Consider the following 21321-nt stretch of genomic DNA (forward strand, 5'->3'; position numbering starts at 1 on the left):
CTGACTTCAAACTATACTACAAGGCTACAGTAACCAAAACAGCATGGTACTGGTACCACAACAGAGACATAGATCAATGGAACAGAACAGAGCCCTCAGAAATGATGCCACATATCTACAACTATCTGATCTTTAACAAACCTGACAAAAACAAGCAATGGAGAAAGGATTCCCTATTTAATAAATGGTGCTGGGAAAACTGGCTAGCCATATGTAAAAAGCTGAAACTGGATCCCTTCCTTACACCTTATACAAAAATTAATTCAAGATGGATTAAAGACTTACATGTTAGACCTAAAACCATAAATACCCTAGAAGAAAACCTAGGCAATACCATTCAGGACATAGGCATGGGCAAGGACTTCATGTCTAAAACACTATTCCTTTTCATATGATTTTTTTCCTTTTTGAAATAATGACCCATCACTATGCACCCTTTTCACCTTAACATTTAATGTGAGTGGAAGCAATATAATTTTTTATTGAAATCACTCTGTCTTATCCTAAGTGTTTTCTAACATTTTGCAGGAAGAGACTTGGTGTGAGCATCATTAGAAAACTTTAGCAGTTATGATTCTACTATGCCCCTTCCAAAGAGGTAGTAAGGTGAAACTCAAACACAGGTATCAATCAATCAAAGGTGGAACCTCAGACTTTTGTTTTCTGGTTCTTTTAACCACATTTTTGTTTGGACTTCACTCACTTGTCAAACTCAGATCAATTCTCTACTGAAAGAAACAAGTAGTGTGTGTGTGTGTGTGTGTGTGTGTGTGTGTGTGTTTAATATTATAAAATGCACTCTGCCTTCTCCTCTGTCATCAGAAATCCTTTCAATATTTCTCTTTGCTTACAAAATAAAATTTAAAGGGATTATCTCATTTCCTTAGTTTACCTTTCCAGACTCATCTTGGTTCATCTCTTCTCTCCACACATCAGCCACATTCATTCTCTTGGTTCTTAGAACACTCTGTCTTCAATTGCTTTCCTGAAACAGAAGTTACAATGATTTTTCATGATAAAGAAATGTGTTAGGGTGTGCTTACAGGGGAAAAGATATGACATATGTGTTAGGGCGTGCTTAAAGGGGAAAGATATGAGAAAAGTAGATAGATCAGGTTGAAAGAATTAAGCAGTAATTTGTTCTCAGATGAAGACTCCCTTCTTAATAATTCCACAAAAATTCTGGGCACAAATTACACCACAGAGTTATTTCTACCTTGAGATAATGGGGCCAGCTTCTTGAATTCAGTTAGTCATAGACTATGTCTTTGCTCTTAGGTGAGGGAAGACTGACACTTACCAGGTGAGGTTGATTCCATTTGTTGATCCCATTTTTTGTTTTATTCCTTAAATAACTAAACAGTTATAAGCTGCTAGCAGTCAACACTTACAGCATCTTAAGTGGGTGAGGCTGCACCAGCCAAGGAAAGGGGATTGGGGAAATATAAGCGTGCGTTCCCCACAGAAGAATTTTTGTACTGCTCATATCCACTTGTTTTCATGTTAAGTTCACTCCCCACAATCACAGCTTCTCCAGCACTCTAGTTAGTCACAACCTGAGATAATTTACAAACTGCAATCCCATGCTGCAATTCTCCCACAGCCCTTAATGAAACCTATCATCTATCTCTGCCACATGTTCTATACCTCAATCCTCTTAGGCTGGAACTTCTGAAGATCTGGACTCTCATCCCTGAGGAGTCTGAGGTGCTGGTTACCATATTCTGATCAGATATGCTTGCTAGACTTGTTCAGGTACCAAGTGATGCTCCAATGGAGTCAACTAAGTACTCATTTGGGTCTCCTCTTTGGCCGACAATTATGCAGAGAAGGAAGCAACTGTGTATTGTCAGCAAATATCACAGGAGCTAAGAAATGAATGTTCCAGCATGCGAAGGAGACCTGGGCAGGGCACTTGCAACATGCACTATGCAGGCTAAACTCTTTACTGCTTCAGGACCTGTGCACTTCCCATCTTTTTACTTAGAATGCTTGTCCTTCTGCTGTTTCAATGGCCAGCTCTTCCCCACAGCTCACTGAGAATCATACCTGCTTCCCTTTGAGAGACACCATTGCCAACCATCCCACCTAGATCTTATCGTCATCATTCACACCATTCCTGTGTTTTCCACTTTTTAATATTTAGCTAGATTTACAGTAACATAGTTTGACACTTTATTTCAGTTTTTTCTCTTTTACTATTAAAAATATATGCTTAGTAAGGATAAAAATAAATTTGATTTGTTCACTTCTGTGTCACTAGCCCCTAAGATGGAGACAAAAATAGAGAAACAGAGAAGATGTATTGGCTGCATATTTGAATGCAGCAGTTGTGTATAAAGGTTGTAATGGTCTTGGGTACTCAACTTTTATATAGACATTGTGAATTTCTCCATCATATTAGGAGCCTAGGATAACTTTGTGTTTATTTACCTGCATCACTTTCCCAAAATACCATGTATGCTTATTATAATGCCTCCAATCTCATCACCAGGAGCATCTCATGCCCTTAACTACTCAACCCTTTTTTGCCTGTCTCTTCAATTTGCAATCTCATAAAAGACACATTTGGTTGCAGTAAATCTATTTTTCCTTCCCTTTTTTCTTGAAAGAATCTACCAACTTCTTATCTTGATATCAGGACACAATGCATTAGGTTTAACATAAAGCCAAAAGACGTGTCAACCATTCATTGTTGAACAGATACATTTGGTTCCTTTTTCCTCTCACTAGTATTGTATTTGATTTAAGAAGCTTCAGTATGTCTATGCAGCTTTGGAAACACGTTCAAGATATTTTATACTCTTTATGATTAATTCTTAACTATTAATTTCAGAATCCAAATTCAGGATGATGTAAATTCCTTACTTTCAGACTAGTGAAGTATAAGAAAGGTTAGAAAAGTCCCAGAGATCGGACTCTAGTTCAGTTTATTAATTCTATGTAACAGGAAAATGATGTAGCTCATATGAGGAGAAAAACTAAAGTTTATTTTTAAATACACACATTTGGATGCATATTTGTGTAAATATATGCAAAAATACACATTTGTATATGTATATATATACACATATATGTACAAGTATATGTGTGTGTATTTATATATAGAGAGAGAATGCTTATAAATAAGATGTAATCTTTTTTAACTAATATATTCAGACACTTGACTAAGAATGGTGGTATTGTTAATATCTAATATCCCATTCCCACCAGTGCTACCCTTTAATAAAGTTTTTGCCTCTCCTCAAAACATGGAAGTCAGCTCAAGCTGTTTATTTTCATATCCTTAGCATTATTGATTTTGAGCACTCTATATATTTTTTGTGTACTTTTGAAGATGTAATTATTGAAAGAAATGGATCAATGAAATAAGAGATTTAGCTGCTTATTAGTTTATCTCACTCTGCCTCAAGCTCGATTTCTCAAAGAAAACAAGCCATTTGCATGTACGCTTTTTGGGAAAGAAAATTTACTAGAGTCAGTGTCCTGGGTAAATTTCTCATATTTACTTCAATTACTCTGTGAGGCATCCCTAACATGACTATGAACTCTGAGAGAACTTGTGAGAAGAGTTGCCATTCTATTACAGCTCAAACATGAGTGATTTCCAAGGATTCATCGTGGAATCTATTCTAGGCATACTACAAATAGGATATGTAACTGCACTTTGATGTTGTCTAAACTGGATTGTGTTCATGCTTGTTCTTTAAGAATACAGTTAGGTTATGAAACAACCTAATTAGCTCTTTATAATGACCAAGACACTGTCCCTCTTGTTAGGCAATATAGTCTCATCTTATCTGCTCAGCTCTTAAGGAAATCACAAAAGCAATGCTTCCTCTCCAACCCAGGCTTAGAGGCTTCAGATGAATTTATTTCAAACATGCATATTCATGGTTTTCGTTTCTTTTACCTTATCTGCCCCTGCCTTTACTTTCTTAAATCTCATTTTAGCTTGTGTATAATACTCCGATATTTTGAGTGTACCTTGGAAAAGACTAATGCATGAATTAACATAAATAATCCCTTAAAAGTAGTTGTATCCTAAGCCATCTGTCTATCTGAAATCTAACGTCTTCTATTTGATTGGTTGGACAGATCTCATGATGTTGGATAATTCTAGAACTTACCCAAGTAGAAATAAATAACAACTTTTGAGGTAAAAAGAAAAGTAGAAATATATTTCCTGGGATTTTCTCAATAACTTCTTATCACAGATTCACGGAACTTTGGGAATAGATAGAACAAAAGCTCGCCTGAGGGTTTTATGAATATTGATATAGTTCTCATTTGTTCCTTCAACATTTTGCACCTTCCCTTATATTTGTATTGTATAGTCTCTTCTTCCCTTTCTCTGTCCTTCAATGATTTGCAACTCTGCAGAAGGGAAGGTAGATGGTTTATCAGAAGCATTAGTGGGACTGGGGATACTGATCTGGACCCATCAAGCACCTGACGTTTGAATTCTCTTGTAAATATTTCCAAACAATACTTATCCTCTATTATTATTGTATCACTACTGAGAGCAAAAATAATTAGGAGTAAAAACAATAAAAATGATTAAAAGCATATTGTTATTTATATTATATTTGAGTACTCTGATGTCTCAGGAACTTTTATATACATTACTTCTCATCCTTGTCTCATTTAGCAAAGTTACTCTTGCCACGTTTTGGAGAAAGTAACTGAGATGTCAAGAAGCAAAGTGACTTACACAAAACCATAAAGGTTGGCTGTCAGACTAGGAATGTTAGCACATTCACTAATGCACATTCTTGGAACAACTCTAGTGATGTAGAACTCAGTAAATATGGAAGCAGACATTGTTTTCCCACTCAGGGGAAAAAGGTTTTAATTAAAAACCTACATATGAAGGTGAATTCAAACTATATTCTGTTAGACAATTGATTACTCGGAGTAATTAGAATCTATTATAATTATTCTCATATTTCAAGTGTTCACACATATATAGATTTATATATTACATATATAGCAGAGATTATTAGCATAATGGTATTTCTGAAAATATCTTATACAGACCTAGTGTGATACTATCGAGTTTAGCTTTTACAAAATACATCACAATATACACCAATATTTCTCAGTTACTTCATTTGGCAAGAATTCAGATTCACATACAAATTAAGATTTGCTCCAACAGCATTTTTCAAACTTGAGTGTATAAAATGCAATTCAACTTACTCAGCACAATGATGCACCCCCAAAACTAGAGTAGTTAGAGTTTGCTGTGAAGACACAAACTACTGCATTTACTGCCAGTAAGTTTTTGGTAACATCTAAAGCAAAGGAAGGTAGCCATAACATCTGAACCCATAAAAGCCGGTTATACAGAAATTACTACAATATGGAAAATTAGAAGTCACATCCAAAATACATGGAATAAAATAACACTTATTATTTTAATTTCTTTTATTTATTCAAGCACATATTATTGACACCTGCTTTAAAACACATATAGTGCCAGAAGCTGGAGGTACATATAAAAATAATGTCTGGGTCAGGCGCGGTGCCTCGTGCCTGTAATCCCAACACTTTAAGAGGCTGAGGCAGGCAGATCACTTGAGGCCAGGAGTTCGAGAACAGCTTGGCCATCATGGCAAAACTCTGTCTCTATTAAAAAGACAAAAATTAGCCAGGCATGGTGGCGCATGCCTGTAATCTCAGCTACTTGGGAGGCTGAGGCAGGAGAACCGTTTGATCCCGGGGAAGCAGAGGTTGCAGTGAGCTGAGACTGCAACACTGTACTCCAGCCTGGGTGACAGAGCAAGACTGTCTCAAAGTAATAAATAAATAAATTAAATTATATTAAATTAAAAAAATATCTGGGCCTTAGTCAAAAGGAGTGTATAGTCTCATATGAAGACAGATTTTATCATAATGTAGCCTATGTTACTTGTATGCAAAAAATAACGGAAGAATGGGGGTCTGGTTTTGGAGAGGAAATGACAATTGCACCATGTTTTGAAACAAGATTAGGGTATTTTGGGAAAAGAAGCAACAAGAGGCAGGCAAAGTAGCATTATAAGTTCATTGTGTGCCTTGCACATATGTAAACTTTGTTTTCTAAAAAAAATAAGGATTTATTTAAGAATTATAAGAAAAATGACATTAGCAATAATAATAATGACATTAGGTTTTAATTATTCTGGAAAAAATATGGTGGATAGATGGGGACTGGGTAAGAGAAAAGACAGATTAAAACATTCTAGGCAGGAATTGATGAGGTCTAACTATACTAGCAGTAAGAAGAGAGAGAGAGGACTCAATGACTACTCAAGGGTCAAGGTTAATATGTGTTATTCTATACAAAGAACATATGAACCAATTGATTTAGACCCTCCCTATGTACCATTTCAAGATTATTGTGGCCATGTTCTCTAACAGCATTGCACAGATGCAATCAGACAGTGGCTCATCTTGGCCTGTGCTTTTCTGATCCCATGGCAAGGGACACCTGCAGAACCTGCTCTTTGCTCACACATGTGTACTCCACAGTGTAGGAGGCTAATGCCCACAGGGCTATCCATGACCAAGTGGAGACAATGAATAAATCCACCCCTTTGTCTCTGGAGCATTTTATTCTAAGATATATTTCAAAAAGCAACTTAGAAGATGCCTCGCTGATAGAGCCTTCAGTCACCCATAGCAATGACCAATACCTTAACACAAATGTATGTAGCGTTTCTTTCTTCACTGTGTTACTCCCCCTGTCCTTTAATCCCACTCCTTGTATGTCATGCCCCAGATAAAAAAGTGCATATTCAAGCCTGTATTTCAGGTTCTGCTTTTAGGGGAAACTAAGTCAAGATATTGGTTGACAAGAAATATCTTACCAGGTGTGTCATGTTTATAGCTTTCTGTCCATAGTCCCTAAATCAGAGAAAACTCTCTAAAGACCTTATAATCATATACCTACAATCTCAGCAGATGTACTATTTGATGTTTCAAAAGACAGGATCAGAAGAGCCATGAAATAAACTGAGCAACACCCCAGGAGGAGTTCTAACATGACAGAATTAGCCAGGCCTATGTGATTCTCGGTGAGATCTTTCATGAGAAAAATGAGTGGGGAAAAGCAAATCACTGGACACCTAAACAGAAATTAAGTCATGGGTAGAGAAAAGGCATTAGGTGAAATTGTGGGAATGTGAGTCTGTAAGCTACACTCCCAAGGAAGCAGAAACCATTAAGTGAACAGGCACGAAGTAGAAAAAGATACCCAAAATATAAAGGAAATGCCAGACCATGGTGAGAGAAGAGAGCAGATGACAGAATGAGATGCCATAAGAGAGACAGAGAGACAAACAAAGGTTACTCAGTTTCTAGCTGATTTGCATTTCCTGTCTTAGATTTTAACCACAAGTATCTTACAATAAATTTCATTTTTTAAAAAGTTCTATGCCATCCCCTGACTCTTGTAAGTAGAAGAGCAACGCTAAATTTTTTCTCATTCTGTTTCCTTTGGTAACATTTGGCAAAATCTTTCCACAGTCCAGATAAAAAGGAAGTTCCTCCCAGACCTCCCACATACTTCTTCCAAAATCTTCCCCTTTAACTGCAGTACATTTTCATTGATTTTGCTATCAGGAGCACAGCCAGACAAAATCATCTAAGACTCATGACATTATGCAATAACTTGAAAATACCAAGCACTTTAATGTAATTATCTTGTCTAAAACAGTTTAGCAAACAGAAAGTCAAGCTTCTGATGGTTTATGCTAATATGCCTCAGAAGCAATCACACTGGTTATTTTATTATTTCTCTTTCCCATATGTCTGTAAGTACACCTCACTTCGAAAAGGATTGAGACAGACAAGATAGAACTTTTATTTCTTAAAAGTTGATGTTAAATCAATACTAGTGATTTACTATATTATTTCAATAATGCTATTGATACTATAGATGTTAAATCAATACTATTATGTAAAAACAGTGAGTTTCAGAAGCAATTTCATTTGTTATGCACTTGAAAAAAAGAAAGTGAATGATGTATTAACTGTAAAACAGAATTTAAAAAACACAAAAATTCACAGTATTATAGAACAAAATAAAACGAAAAGAGATGTTGAGCTTCCACCTTCCATCTATGGTAACATTGAAAGACTATGGAAAGGGTGTTATCTGAATCAGGGTTTGCCAAATTTTCCCTGTAAGTAACCCAATAGTAAGGATTTTTTGGCTTTGTGAGCCATGAAACCTCTGTCATAACTAATGCAATCAGCAGAGTAGAAGCATTTACAAGAAGGGAAGATTCAGACATTCAAATTCAAAGTTGGTAGAGTTCAAAGACACTGAGTCTTAAAAATACGGCCTGTGTGGGCCAGGCACAGTGGCTCACGCCTGTAATCCCAGCACTTTTGGAGGCCGAGGAGGGAGGATCACGAGGTCAAGAGATCGAGACCATCCTGGCCAACATGGTGAAACCCCGTCTCTACTAAAAATACAAAAAAATTATCTGGGCTTGGTGGCATGCACCTGTAGTTCCAGCTACTCTGGAGGCTGAGGCAAGAAAATCGCTTGAATCTGGGAGGTTGAGGTTGCAGTGAGCCGAGATTGCGCCACTGCACTCTAGCCTAGGTGACAGAGCAAGACTCTGTCTCAAAAAAAAAAAAAAAAAAAAAAAAAAAGGCCTCTGTGGAGGGATGAAGACAGGTAATTTTTATGATGGAAAGGGAATGTCATAGATTGAGTTCCCCAGGAACTGGAGGTTCATAAGAGAGTGCTCTTGGGGGTGAACCATGTGTAGAAGAGAATAGAAGAAAGCAGAATTGGGCACTGGAAGAAGTTATGCAATCTCAACAAAGGCCTCGGACAATCATATGAGGAACTCTGAAGCTGAGATGACTCCCTCAGAATTGTCCCAAGTTGGCTCTAGAGGGAAAGTTATTAATGATTTTACATTGATTAATCCTCAGGTAAGTAATGGTCAAATAGAAGTATATCCATGAGAGAGGGGACTCTCTTCAATGGAGTTCTAGAAGCAGATTCCCCAGGATTCCTAGGAAAACCTATGAGGGAGGCTAGTAGAATGAACTCTAATCCCTCCTCAACAGCTGCTGTCAGAGTTGCAACTACTATTCTCTCACCTCTGATGCCATTCTACACTCCTTCCACACTCAGCTAGTACTCCACCTGGCATAGCAGATTCCCCCAGTGACATAACCCAGACCCGTATGCTTGAGAGATTTAAGCTCATGTTTACCATATCCATTGTAAGCAGAAGTTATTGAACTTGTCCAATTACTATCAAAATCAGGCAAGGGAGTACAAAGAGGCACCCAAGTGAATCATTTGTGTGTGCCAAATTCATTCATTCTGCCCTCATTTTGACAATTCCACCAACAACAGCAGCCCTGACTTCTTTTTATTAATAGGACTAATTACCCCTGTAAAGATGGTAGTTCTGCTTCTTGAGTGCTAGTCTCTTTCGTGAAAACTGAAGTACCAAAGCGGAAGAAGTAGTTTGTATTTCCATAGAACTCTGTGTTCCCAGTGGAAGCATTCCCACCTTAAAAACTAGGACCCTTAATTTTAGAGTCCCACATTTCAAGAATAAGAATAAGTCAGATATTGTATTTCTGATAAGTGGAAGTGATGGTTAGCCGAGCCATGCCTGGGTTCCTGAACCTATGCTCCCAAGTGTACACCATATCCTGGAGGATGACTCTCCATATTCTCAAGCTGTTATCCCCAAATTGGTGCCTCATTTGTGTATTAAACTGGCTATTCCATCATTCTATCAGTCTGGCAATTGGCAGCTTCTGAGCAGTGTGGAACATCATGTGACCTGTGGAACTCATACACGGTAAAGGCCTCATACCACTTTTTCTATCAAGTGGAGTCCTTGACTTGAAGTGATATTAGGGATTTTCCATTGGTGGATTAAACATTTTCTAAGAGAGTGGTGATAGCAGAGGCCCTATTGTCAAGGTAAACTTGCACATAAAAGTATAGAAAGATTTCACCAAGTTGCTTTGTGATTTTTCTACAATAGATCATTTTGGTGGGTGTTAAGCGTGATTTGAAGATCTTCACACTTTATGTCTACTCTCTTTCGTTGGGCCACATGATTCTATCCCAAGCGTTCTTGTCCTTGATTTTCTGAACATTATTCATACTCATGTACATTCTAACCTCATGCTATTATTGTTCCAAACAGCCTCTAATCACTGCTTAATCATTCTCCCAAAGTTGTTTTTGTTTCCTTTTCCAAAGCAATCAAGATTAGCAATCAAAATGAACAATTCTACCGTTTTTATAGTTACTAGTTTTCCCATAGTTCAAACCTTTGTAAACATTTCAAGAGCTAATACATTTGCCTAAACCAGTATAATATTCCAATTCAATGTGGGTGAAAGTTTTGACAATTGCATTGATCCCTTCTACCAGAAACAATCTGCTCCTCCAACGGCCAGTGATGGGTCCCTTAATGCTAGCTGGATGGCAAGTGACCCAGCTGGAAAGTTCTATGCTAGATCCTACTTCCTCCAAATTCCCTGGCAGCAACAAACGTAGTTTGAGTTTCCTGAAAGCAAACTCTAGTATGAAAATTATTTTCTCAGATACTTTTAGAAAACATTCTTGGAGTTACCTCCCTGTAAAATGGGGGAAAATAACACAGGATTGGCCAGAGAGAAGACAGACTAGGATTCAGGTACAACAGAAGTCACTGTCTCCAGGAGAAGGTCTGACGCCGGGATAACACTTCAGTGTTGCCCAAGAACTGACAAAAAGGCCAGTTTCTTGCGGCCATATGGGCCAGTCAGTGTAGGAGGACTGACCTGGGAAGAACTGGAACCTTTGTAGAGATGACGCTTACCTGAGGCAATCCTTAAAGATAGTGGAAAGCTGAAGGCTGTCTGTTGGCAGCAACACACACTTCAACTGGGTGAATAAATCCTTAATTTTTGAAGAAGTAGCTAGGCAGTATATCATGGTATCCACTGCAGTGGGGTAGAATAGGATCTATATTTCAGCCAGATTGCAAGTACCTCATCCCTAAAGATCAAGTTTCTGATGTTCACCCAGTTCAACAATACATTTAGTGACCACTTGTTGTATGAATATTAATGTGAAACTATTTAAAAGGATAACCAATATATCATTATGTAGTTTGTGATTTATTATTTTTAAACGTAATCCTGTATCTCTGCAATACATGATGTTAAGCATATTAAAAATCCATTTGCTTTATCACTTATTTGAGAAACATATATTTAACTGCTAGATACTGTGCCAGATACCATATTAGATGCTGGAGAAGTAATGCGGAGGATTTATGGGCACTACCCTTACTGAGTTGATTTAGAAAGATTAGACAATTAAACATGTAATAGTTTCACTTTTCTCCAAAATCTCCCTTAGGTCTCACTCAAAACACTCAATGGAGACATGATTTCTCTATGTTTTTAGGACTTATTAGAGGATGTGGTGGGAACATGGCAAATAAACACAAATTAAAATTATACATAAAGGAATAATAAAACAATTAAATGAGCTAACATTTGTAATTATAAAAATGTCCAGCACAAACTAAGAGCTACAAATAAAACATGTAAGTTACGATAAATACTAAGAAGGAATTAACTAGAAAAGTGATACTGAGAATGAGTTGAAAGCAGCTTCTTTTCACTAGTACTTGGTTGAAGAAATGATTTAGGTAGAAATTGCTTAGCATGTTGGAGAAACAATGAGAAGGCTACTAATTTTACTGCATTTAAGATAATCCCAGCACTTTGGGAGGCCGAGGCGGGTGGATCACGAGGTCAGGAGATCGAGACCCCATCTCTACTAAAAATACAAAAAATTAGCCGGGCGTGGTGGCGGGCGCCTGTAGTCCCAGCTACTCGGAGAGGCTGAGGCAGGAGAATGGCGTGAACCCGGGAGGCGGAGCTTGCAGTGAGCCGAGATCGCGCCACTGCACTCCAGCCTGGGTGACAGAGCAAGACTCCGTCCAAAAAAAAAGAAGTGACCGAATCAGAAATCCATAGTTTTCTCTTAAGCACGTTGTATATTTCTGGAGAATATTTGGTGTATTTTCCCTGTTGCTATTCTCTGAAGTCAGGCCCACATACCACTCTTTATAGCCCCTATGGTACTTCGCAGGGGGTTAGTCACATCATTGGAATTCAATAGGCCTTTGATTAAATAATTATAAAAGTTATTAATTTCAAATACAAGAAAATGGTTCTTTTTTGGGACTTAGAGACTATTCTATAATCAAACTAGTATTATTCTCTGATTTTAATTTAAAATAAAGCAGAATGGGTACTTTTTATGTTGTTGTTTTTAAACAGCATGAATCCTGGCCAAAAGCACTCCCAGGAACTAATCTGAGTGAATCACTGCATTTTCTAGTGAAACTGTAAATTTCAGCATGGATTAAAATAACATAAAATCTCAACATTTCAAGATATTAATTAACCTACTTATAGATATATGTAGATAAATGGCAGAACTTGGAACCCCCTTAGATTTTCTGACTTTCCCTACTTAGTTGTAAAACATCAAAGTGAGAGTAATAATTTTCTGGGTCTTTTTTTGTATCTTGAATATTATATTATTGTTAGCAGATATTAAGCTTTTATTGATAAAAATGAGATCATTCAGGGAAACCATCGGCTATTATTTTTAGGTTTCTTTTTAAAACTTTTTTATTTGTGATCTCTTTTTAAAAGAGTTTACTATCACCTTTATTAGAACAGACTGTCAATAAATTCTGAATTCTCCAGGTAATCTCTTAACTCATTAGATCGTTATTTTTGTGAGGGATAAAAATGAAGCTCACAAGTAGACTTTTTTCTGTTATTTATCTTAAGTTATTTTTACCCAGAGCTGTAAGGTAGAAACAAATCAGAGTCCAAAATATGAAGTTTTAAGTTTGATTCTTCTAACAGTACTTAATTTTTTCCCCATCAGGAAACTGGATTTCCCAACCTTAGAAGTAAATATATAATCTGTGGGTCCTCTCCTTCTTTGTCTTTCTGTATGTAACATAAATCAGTTGCATCTTTTTCAGTCTCCTATCTCTCTCAAGCTATTGTTTAAAGTCAAATAGGCCATACAATATCAGTTCAAGACGAAGGTGGCCAAGCTTTTTGAGGATTATTAGAGCACTCAACTCTGTCAGAAAATATTCCCAACATCAGATGCTGAGTAGTGAATACTACTCTTTACTGAGTACAGAATAGTGCTAGAGGAATTGTAGATGACATAAATAATAATTTCATACTCATTTTGTTATTTTCTTTGAACAGAAGATGACAGTGTGTGACACTGAGTATGTGACAATGTGAATTTATGAATGAGCCAGTCAGGCATGTTTGGACCAGAGCATCAGTAAGTGCCCTGCCATTATGGTAAACAAGGAGTCAGACAAAAACATTAGCCTTTGTTTTCTTTCTTCATGGTTCTCACATTAGGATTTCGACAAAAAGGGCTAATATCTAGAATCTACAAATAACTTAAACAAATTTACAAGAAAAAAATCAAACAATCCCATCAAAAAGTGGGCAAAGGATATGAACAGACACTTCTCAAGAGAATTATTTTTCTTAGTTCTCTCTCCAAACCAAAGTAGTTTCCGTGGAGAGAGAACAATGGCCCCCAAAGACATCCACATCCTAATTCCTGGAAACTGTGTATATGGTACCTCACATTGCAAAAGGGACTTTACAGATATGATTAAGTTAGAGATTTTGAGATAGGAAGACTATTTTAGATTATTCTTGTGGGCATAATGTGATCAAAGGAGTCTGGATTAGTCTGTGCTCACACTGATAAAGATACTACTGGAGACTGGGTAATTTATAAAGAAAAGAGGTTTAATTGACTCACAGTTCCATGTGGCTGGGGAAACCTCAGGAAACTTAGAATCATGGTGGAAGGGGAAGCAGGCAGCTTCCTCACAAAGCAGCAAAAAAGAGAAGTGAGAGCGCAGGGTAAAAAACTGCCGCTTTGAAAACCATCAGATCTCATGAGAATTCACTCACTTTCATGAGAACAGCATGGGGATCCAATCATCTCCCTCCCTCTGCACATGGGGATTATAATTTGAGATGAGATTTGGGTGGGGACACAGAGCCAAACCATATCAGAGTCCTTGTAAGTGGGAGGCTCAGAGTAGGAAATGTGATGATAGAAACAGACACCAGAGAGGTAGAAATTTTAATATGCTATTGAGCTGGCTTTGAAGATTTAGAAAGGGATGAAGGGCCAGGGAAAGCAGGTGGTCTCTAGAAGCTGAAAAAGTCAAGGAAAACAATTCCTCAGCGGACCCTCTAGAAGGAAGGTAACCCTGTTGACCCTTTTTAGACTTCTGACCTTCTCAACAGCAAGATAATACATTTTTGTTTTTTAAAGTCACTGTTTGTGGTAATTTGTTACAGCAGCAATAGAAAACTGATCTAAGTCCCAATCTCCATCTCTACAGAAATAATATCTCTTCTTAAATTAGTCTTAGAGTGAATAAAAGACAAAGACTCAAGCTATCAACTCTCTGTGGGTTCTAAGGATTAAATGTATTTAAAATAATACATGGCGAGGCTATACAAAGGAAGATTTACATTTTGGTTGCTATGGTGATTATTAAATCTACATCTACGTAATGCATTATTTTGAGCAACACAAGCCATTTTGAACAAAGTAATGCAACACACTCCTATGGTTCATTACAAATATATAACCTTCTGAAATAAACATTTCAGGTTCAGCTTCAATAATTTTTTTTAATATCTACTATGTCCTGGGTATCCTATGAGTGTGTGTGTGTGACAGAGAGAGAGAGAGAATGTCCAGTACTTTATGAAAAACATTATCACCACATGTCTTTCAGCAGTATACTCTAGTCATTTATTAATTTGTATAATTATTTTAAAATATTTATGGCATAATTTAAATGGATTCACTATTAGGAAATGTTTGGAAATGTTACCCATCTTTAATTTGTGAGACATGTCATGGTTTTCACAAACTTTTTGAATCTTTATTTGCTCTTCATCCTTATTTGGTAAGCTAAGACTTCAAATTCTTTCTCTTCCTCTTCCCTTCATATGAACTCTTCTTGCCTTAATGTTGAGATGCCAGGAATTGATGGGATTAAAATGGTAGCGCTTTTTCTAAGAAATTTGCATTATCAAAGGTTTCAGAGTATTGCATTCTAAACATGAAGCCCTATTGGTAGAAGTGTTAATGTCTAATCTTTGGCATTTTAAACTCCCATTTATAATAAATTGTACAGTTTACAAAGCACTTTTCTTTTGGAAGAACACAAGGTTTAGAGTTATCATTTAGGGTTCTGACACAAACTCTGCCACTTCGCAAGCTGAGTGAACACTGGTAATCTGCTTAATATTTCCGAGCCACAGTTTCTTATCCAAAAAAAAAGAAATAAGTGGAAACGATAATACCTATTGTGTATCTTTGTTTTGAAGACGTAGTAATATATTTTTAAAAGAATGTTAAACCCTAAGAAATGATGTAAACAATGGTAATAATTTTTGTTATTACTATCATTGTAATGGTTATCTATTAATATATAACAAGTATCTTGGAATTTAGTGGCTTAACACAATCAACACATGATCTCGTAGCTTCTGTGGATTAGGAATCTGGGTATGGTTTAGCTGAGTCCTCCACTGGAAATGTGTTAGATGGGCTACAATCAAAATGTCTGCCTGGGCTACAGTTATCTCAGGGCTTTACTGGGGCACATGCACTTCCAAGCTTGTGTATATTATTGATAGGATTCAGCTCCTCAAGGGCAATTACAGTGAGGCCTCACTTCCTGGTTAGCTGTAAACTCCAGGGATACCCTCAGTTTCTCATCATGTGGAACTCTCCATATGGAAGCTTATGATATGGCAGCTGGCTTCCCTCGGAGCAAGCAAGCAAGAGTGGATGCCCAAGAAAAAAAGCCACAGTCTCTTGGTAACTTAACTTCAGAAGTGACATTCCATCATTTTTTTTGGTATTCTATTTATTAGAAGCAATTCATTAGGTCCAATCCATATTCAAGTGAACAGCGTGAACCAGATTGTGAATTCTGAGAACTGGAAGTCACTGGGGCCGTATTAGAAGCTGCCTGCCACAATCATTGTTATCTAGTTCTTAAAATTGCCCCTCACCAAAATACTAGACATGGGATCAAGGCATTTTCCTTTAAAAGGAGTCTTGGATAGTTAGCTGAAGGCAAAATAGACACTCAGGTCCAGTTTTAAGGGTCCATTTCCATGTGCATTTGGATTTATATTTCATGATTAAAGTACAAGGAACACATTATAAATTTTCTTACAGGAAACTCTTATCTGGGGGTCTGGGTAATGGAATATGCCAAGCTATGAAGTTTTTCAAAACGCTTGGTTGCAGGGGAAAAACAGATTAGTGCTCTCTTAACTATGACTAAACCAGTGGGTACAGCATGCAATCACCATTTCCAAAACAATTATTTTGAATTTAATAGCTCTTCAACTCTTTCTGGTGCTGCAACAAGACTACTGATTTAATGGTGCACCAAGCTGCTACAAACCAGAGGTTAAAACCCATGGTTAAATGACTCTGGTGAGTGGTATTGAAAGCTGTCATCACGTGGACAGTTCTCAGACTCCAGGAAGGGGGAAAGAGGAGGGTGGTATGAGGAAGGGAGTAAAGAGGAAAATAGAACAAAACAGGAAAAGCCAACAGGCAGCTGAGGCTTTCAAAAGCACTCAGATACTGCCAATTTACTTTTTTTTTTTTTTGTCATTCCAAATGTTAAATTGAGGTGATTATAAACCTCTTGTTTGTTTCGTTTTGCTTTCAGTTAAAAAGTGAAAATTAAAAGACAGTGGGGATAAAGTGCGCAGGGAGCTTTTGACGGCTGAAGGATGGAGAGCCCATTACCCATAATCGTAATAATACAAACCCTCTGGACAATGCTGGGGGAGGGAACCTCTCACAGGAGAGGCGCTGGAAATGACCCAGGCCTGGCAGGCCCTGACGCCATCACAGGAATGAGATTGCAAACCCCAGGGAGAAACATTGAAGGCTGCCAACATGGTGGGCTCTGAAAGCTGCACTCTGCAATGATAATGGAAAGTGGGAGAATTGATGGTGAACTGACTGGCAGTGGGTGGGAAAATGGAGAAATAGGCTGCCTGCCTGGAAGGTCAGAGACCTGGTAGGAAAGAGGTCTGAACAGCCCGATAAACCTACAAAAAAAAAAAAAAGAAAAGAAAAAAAACCTGGATGCCAGGGGAAAATATATATAATCAGAAATCAGTTAAAAGAGTGAATTGTAACTTTAAATCCAGGGCATGAAATATGAAAATGGAAAATAAATAGATTAACGAATACTTCTTCGTGTAGTACAAATAGATCTAATGTTGTCCAAATAAGCATAGAGAATAAGCATAGCTGCATTGTTATGTTTTTGTTAGAAATTTTATTAACCACACAATCCATAGTTATTATTGCTGCTTTAAACAGTCACTTAGCTTTTAAATAAATTGAAGTCTGAAGACATTTAAAAAATATTTTCCCAAATAAGAAAATAAAATGGTGCAGAAGTCATAATGTAATCACTCAATGAATTTTCAAAGGAAATACACTTTTTAATCAGCACTCCAATTTAACTAAAAGACAATTACCTGCCTTCAGAGGGTTCCCCAGGTCTCCTCCATTTATTATCCATTCCACTGTCACCAACGATAATCACCGTACTGATTTCTAACGTCATAGATAAATGTGTATGTTTGAACTTTACGTAAGTGAAACCTATGATATGCTCTTTTGTCTGGTCTATTTTGCCCAACATTGTTTCGAAATTTGTACATATTTTGTGTCATAGACTTTTGATTATCATTGCTGTATAGCAATTCAATGTGTGAATGTATCACAAACTAATGATACACTTCACTTTTGAAAGTATGTTATTAGTGTTTAGGTTAGGCCTGTTCTTTGTATTTCTGTTGTGAATGTTTTAGTACTTTGTTTATTCTGCCATTTATTTTGGCTTTAACCTTATGGCTGCATTTAAAAGTCCTATAGGATGCAAATGTTTACCTTTGGTAGATATTGCCAAATGCCCTTCAAAAGTAGTTACACCAGTTATATATACGGCTACCCACTCTGCCTCCTGAAAGCAGTGCATAAGAGTTTCTGTTGCTCCATATACTTTCCAGCATGTGGTATATTTTGTCTTTAGCATAATAGCTATTATATTATAGTAGGTATGCAGGGATACTACTGTATTAACAGCTGTATGTTTTTTCTTCTCCTACTTCTTGAACCCCCAGCCTCATACCTCTACTGAGCTATTAAGCCACCTCATGACATCCTCATGACAATCTGATAAGATGATGCAGGTGGGATGGAACAGAGATGTTTACCTGTCCAAAGAAGGACCACACGGAACAAGCCGGAGCTCTTGAACTGATCTGGGACAATGCCAAGAATGTCCTGCTCCACCAGAATGTTGACACCAATGACAGCAACTCCTTAATTCCCCTCTAGATTCATTTAGATGTTGAGTTTTTACTTAAATATTAACTATTAACAAATACTAGTTCAATCATAGGATGGAGACAAATAAAAACCCCGTAGACACATAGTAGAAAACAGAACTGAAACTCAGCTGTGGTTTAAAAGGTAGAGTAATAGTTGGCAAATCACTGGACTTCCCTGAGCCCCAAATTTCTAAACCATGAAAGCAACAGTTGGTTCTATATTATGTGCAGTATGTTCTTCAATAAATTCTTCCCTTTATGAAATATATCAAAATCTATTTACCATCTAGAGGACATAAATTCAACTTATTTTTTATTCCCTAGGTTTTAACTTCAATTGACCATTGGAATTAGAATAACTATATTGTCAATAACATCACAATTCAGGAACACCTAGAATTTCAGATTAACATTTCTCAAAGGCAAATTTTTAAAAGTCTAAATATGGCCGGGCACAGTGGCTCACGCCTGTAATCCCAGCACTTTGGGAGGCCGAGGCGGGTGGATCACGAGGTCAGGAGATGGAGACCACGGTGAAACCCCGTCTCTACTTAAAATACAAAAAATTAGCCGGGTGTGGTGGTGGGCGCCTGTAGTCCCAGCTACTCGGAGAGGCTGAGGCAGGAGAATGGCGGGAACCCGGGAGGCGGAGCTTGCAGTGAGCCAAGATCGCGCCACTGCACTCCAGCCTGGGTGACAGAGCAAGACTCCGTCTCAAAAAAAAGAGAAAGAAATAAAAGTCTAAATATTTTGCATTACTACAAAGAAAATTTCAAGCCTTATATTCAAAATATAAAGGGAACGATTCTAAAGAGAAAAAAAAATCCTGTAACACTTCTTGATTATTATTAAAGTATCCTGCAAAATCTCGATATGACATAGCAATTGTGGTCAAATATTCGTCAAATATGTGTTCATTAATCCTCAGCAGAAACAGAAAAATTTGACTAAGATTCTCTTTCAGCATTGCCCAGTTTGCTTTCCAGACCCATTTCAGATACACATGTAGGTATATTTGAAACTTGCTTACGTAGTGTGGATGTTGTGTATTCATATTTCCTCAGTTGTGAAAAACAAATGAATAGATTTGTGCTGAAAGAAAAAAGCACAGTTTGGTTTCTAATCTGTGGGTCTTACTGGATGCATCAGAAAAAGCAGAGGTAACAAAGTAGAATCTCCAAGAGGAGGAAAAAGCATTATCCTTAAGCCAAAGTCAGAGAAGGGATGGATAAGGCAGAGATAGTAAGTGTTGCTAGCAAGAAAACAACATCTCCATAGATAGTTCATATATATGGCCTTTCATTTTCAATAAGTCAGAAAGCCATGAGATTTTTTATCTTTATGGCTTGAAAGTGAATTATTAATTTGAATGGGAAGATGATAAACATGTAAGTAAAAATCAAGATCTAGCATTAACAATTAATAATTCTGTTACAAGGTCCTGAATAACTCATAAATTAATTGAAGGAATGGGTGTGTTTCTTGAAAGACAACATCAAAGAGACTTATGCCTCTCTGTCAAACACTTAAAGCAGCAATAAACACAAAGGGATAGAAGATGCTCATGGAGTGGTCCTGCCAAGGTATATTATGAGTTCTTCTTTGATCTCTCTAGGCTGAAAATAAAATGGTAGAAAGCTGACAATGATTTTTTTTTTCAACATAGCCCTCCACATTGTTTCCTGTCAAAATTGTTATATTTACTTGTTATCTATTAAAAATTAAACACCTATTATAGAAGAATATATAATGATCAGAAAGATGTCCATAATATATTGATAAGTTTATGTGTGTATGTGTTTGTGTTTTTGTGTGTGTATGTTTACAATTGACTCCTGGGCAACACAGGTTTGAACTGTGTGGGTCCACTTACATGCAGACTTTCTCCTCCCTCTGGCACCCCTAAGACAGCAAAAAAACAACAACAATAAAAAAAAAACAAAAAACTGACTCTTCTTCCTCCTCCTTGGCCTACCGAATGTGAAGACAATGAGGATGAAGACTTATGATTATCTATTTCCACTAAAGGAATAGTAAATATATTTTCTCTTACTTTTGATTTCCTTAATGACATTTTATATTCTCCAGCTTATTTTATTATAAAAATACAGTATATAATACACATAACATAGAAAATATTTGTTAATTGACTGTTATTGGTAAGGGTTCTGGTCAGTGGTAGGCTATTAGTAGTTAAGTTTTGGGGGAGTCAAAAATTATACATAAATTTTCAACTGCATGGGAGATTGGTGCCCCTAACTTCTGTGTTGTTCAAGAGTGAAATGTATAACGATGGGGAAGATGTCCATAATATATTGTTAAGCTTAAGAGTGTGTGTGTGTGTGTGTATATGTACGTATATATATATATACATGTATATATATATACGTGTATATATACATATATATATATATATAGAGAGAGAGAGAGAGAGAGAGAGAGAGAATAAGATCTATCCCAACCCAAACTGGTAAAATATGGAATAGGTTTTATCTACCTTTTCTAAAGTGCTAACTGGACATGTACATCTTTTTTTTTTTTTTTTTTTTTTTTTTTTGAGACAGAGTCTCGCTCTGTCGCCCAGGCTGGAGTGCAGTGGCGCGATCTCGGCTCACTGCAAGCTCCGCCTCCCGGGTTCACGCCATTCTCCTGCCTCAGCCTCTCCGAGTAGCTGGGACTACAGGCGCCCGCCACCACGCCCGGCTAATTTTTTTGTATTTTTAGTAGAGACGAGGTTTCACCGTGGTCTCCATCTCCTGACCTCGTGATCTGCCCGCCTCGGCCTCCCAAAGTGCTGGGATTACAAGCGTGAGCCAC

General features: G+C 37.2%; 1 long non-coding RNA gene across 1 annotated transcript in view; it reads left to right on the top strand.

The window, feature by feature from the left end:
* The window catches only part of LOC129493286 (uncharacterized), a 59103-nt gene extending 40482 nt beyond the window's left edge, over window positions 1-18621 (top strand). The window contains exon 4 of the long non-coding RNA XR_008661102.2: window positions 18295-18621. This is a non-coding gene — a long non-coding RNA (uncharacterized lncRNA). The remainder of the gene's footprint in view (window positions 1-18294) is intronic.
* Window positions 18622-21321: the final 2700 nt, after the last annotated feature.

This window comes from Symphalangus syndactylus, chromosome 11, assembly GCF_028878055.3.
Source record: "Symphalangus syndactylus isolate Jambi chromosome 11, NHGRI_mSymSyn1-v2.1_pri, whole genome shotgun sequence".
NCBI lineage: Eukaryota > Metazoa > Chordata > Mammalia > Primates > Hylobatidae > Symphalangus > Symphalangus syndactylus.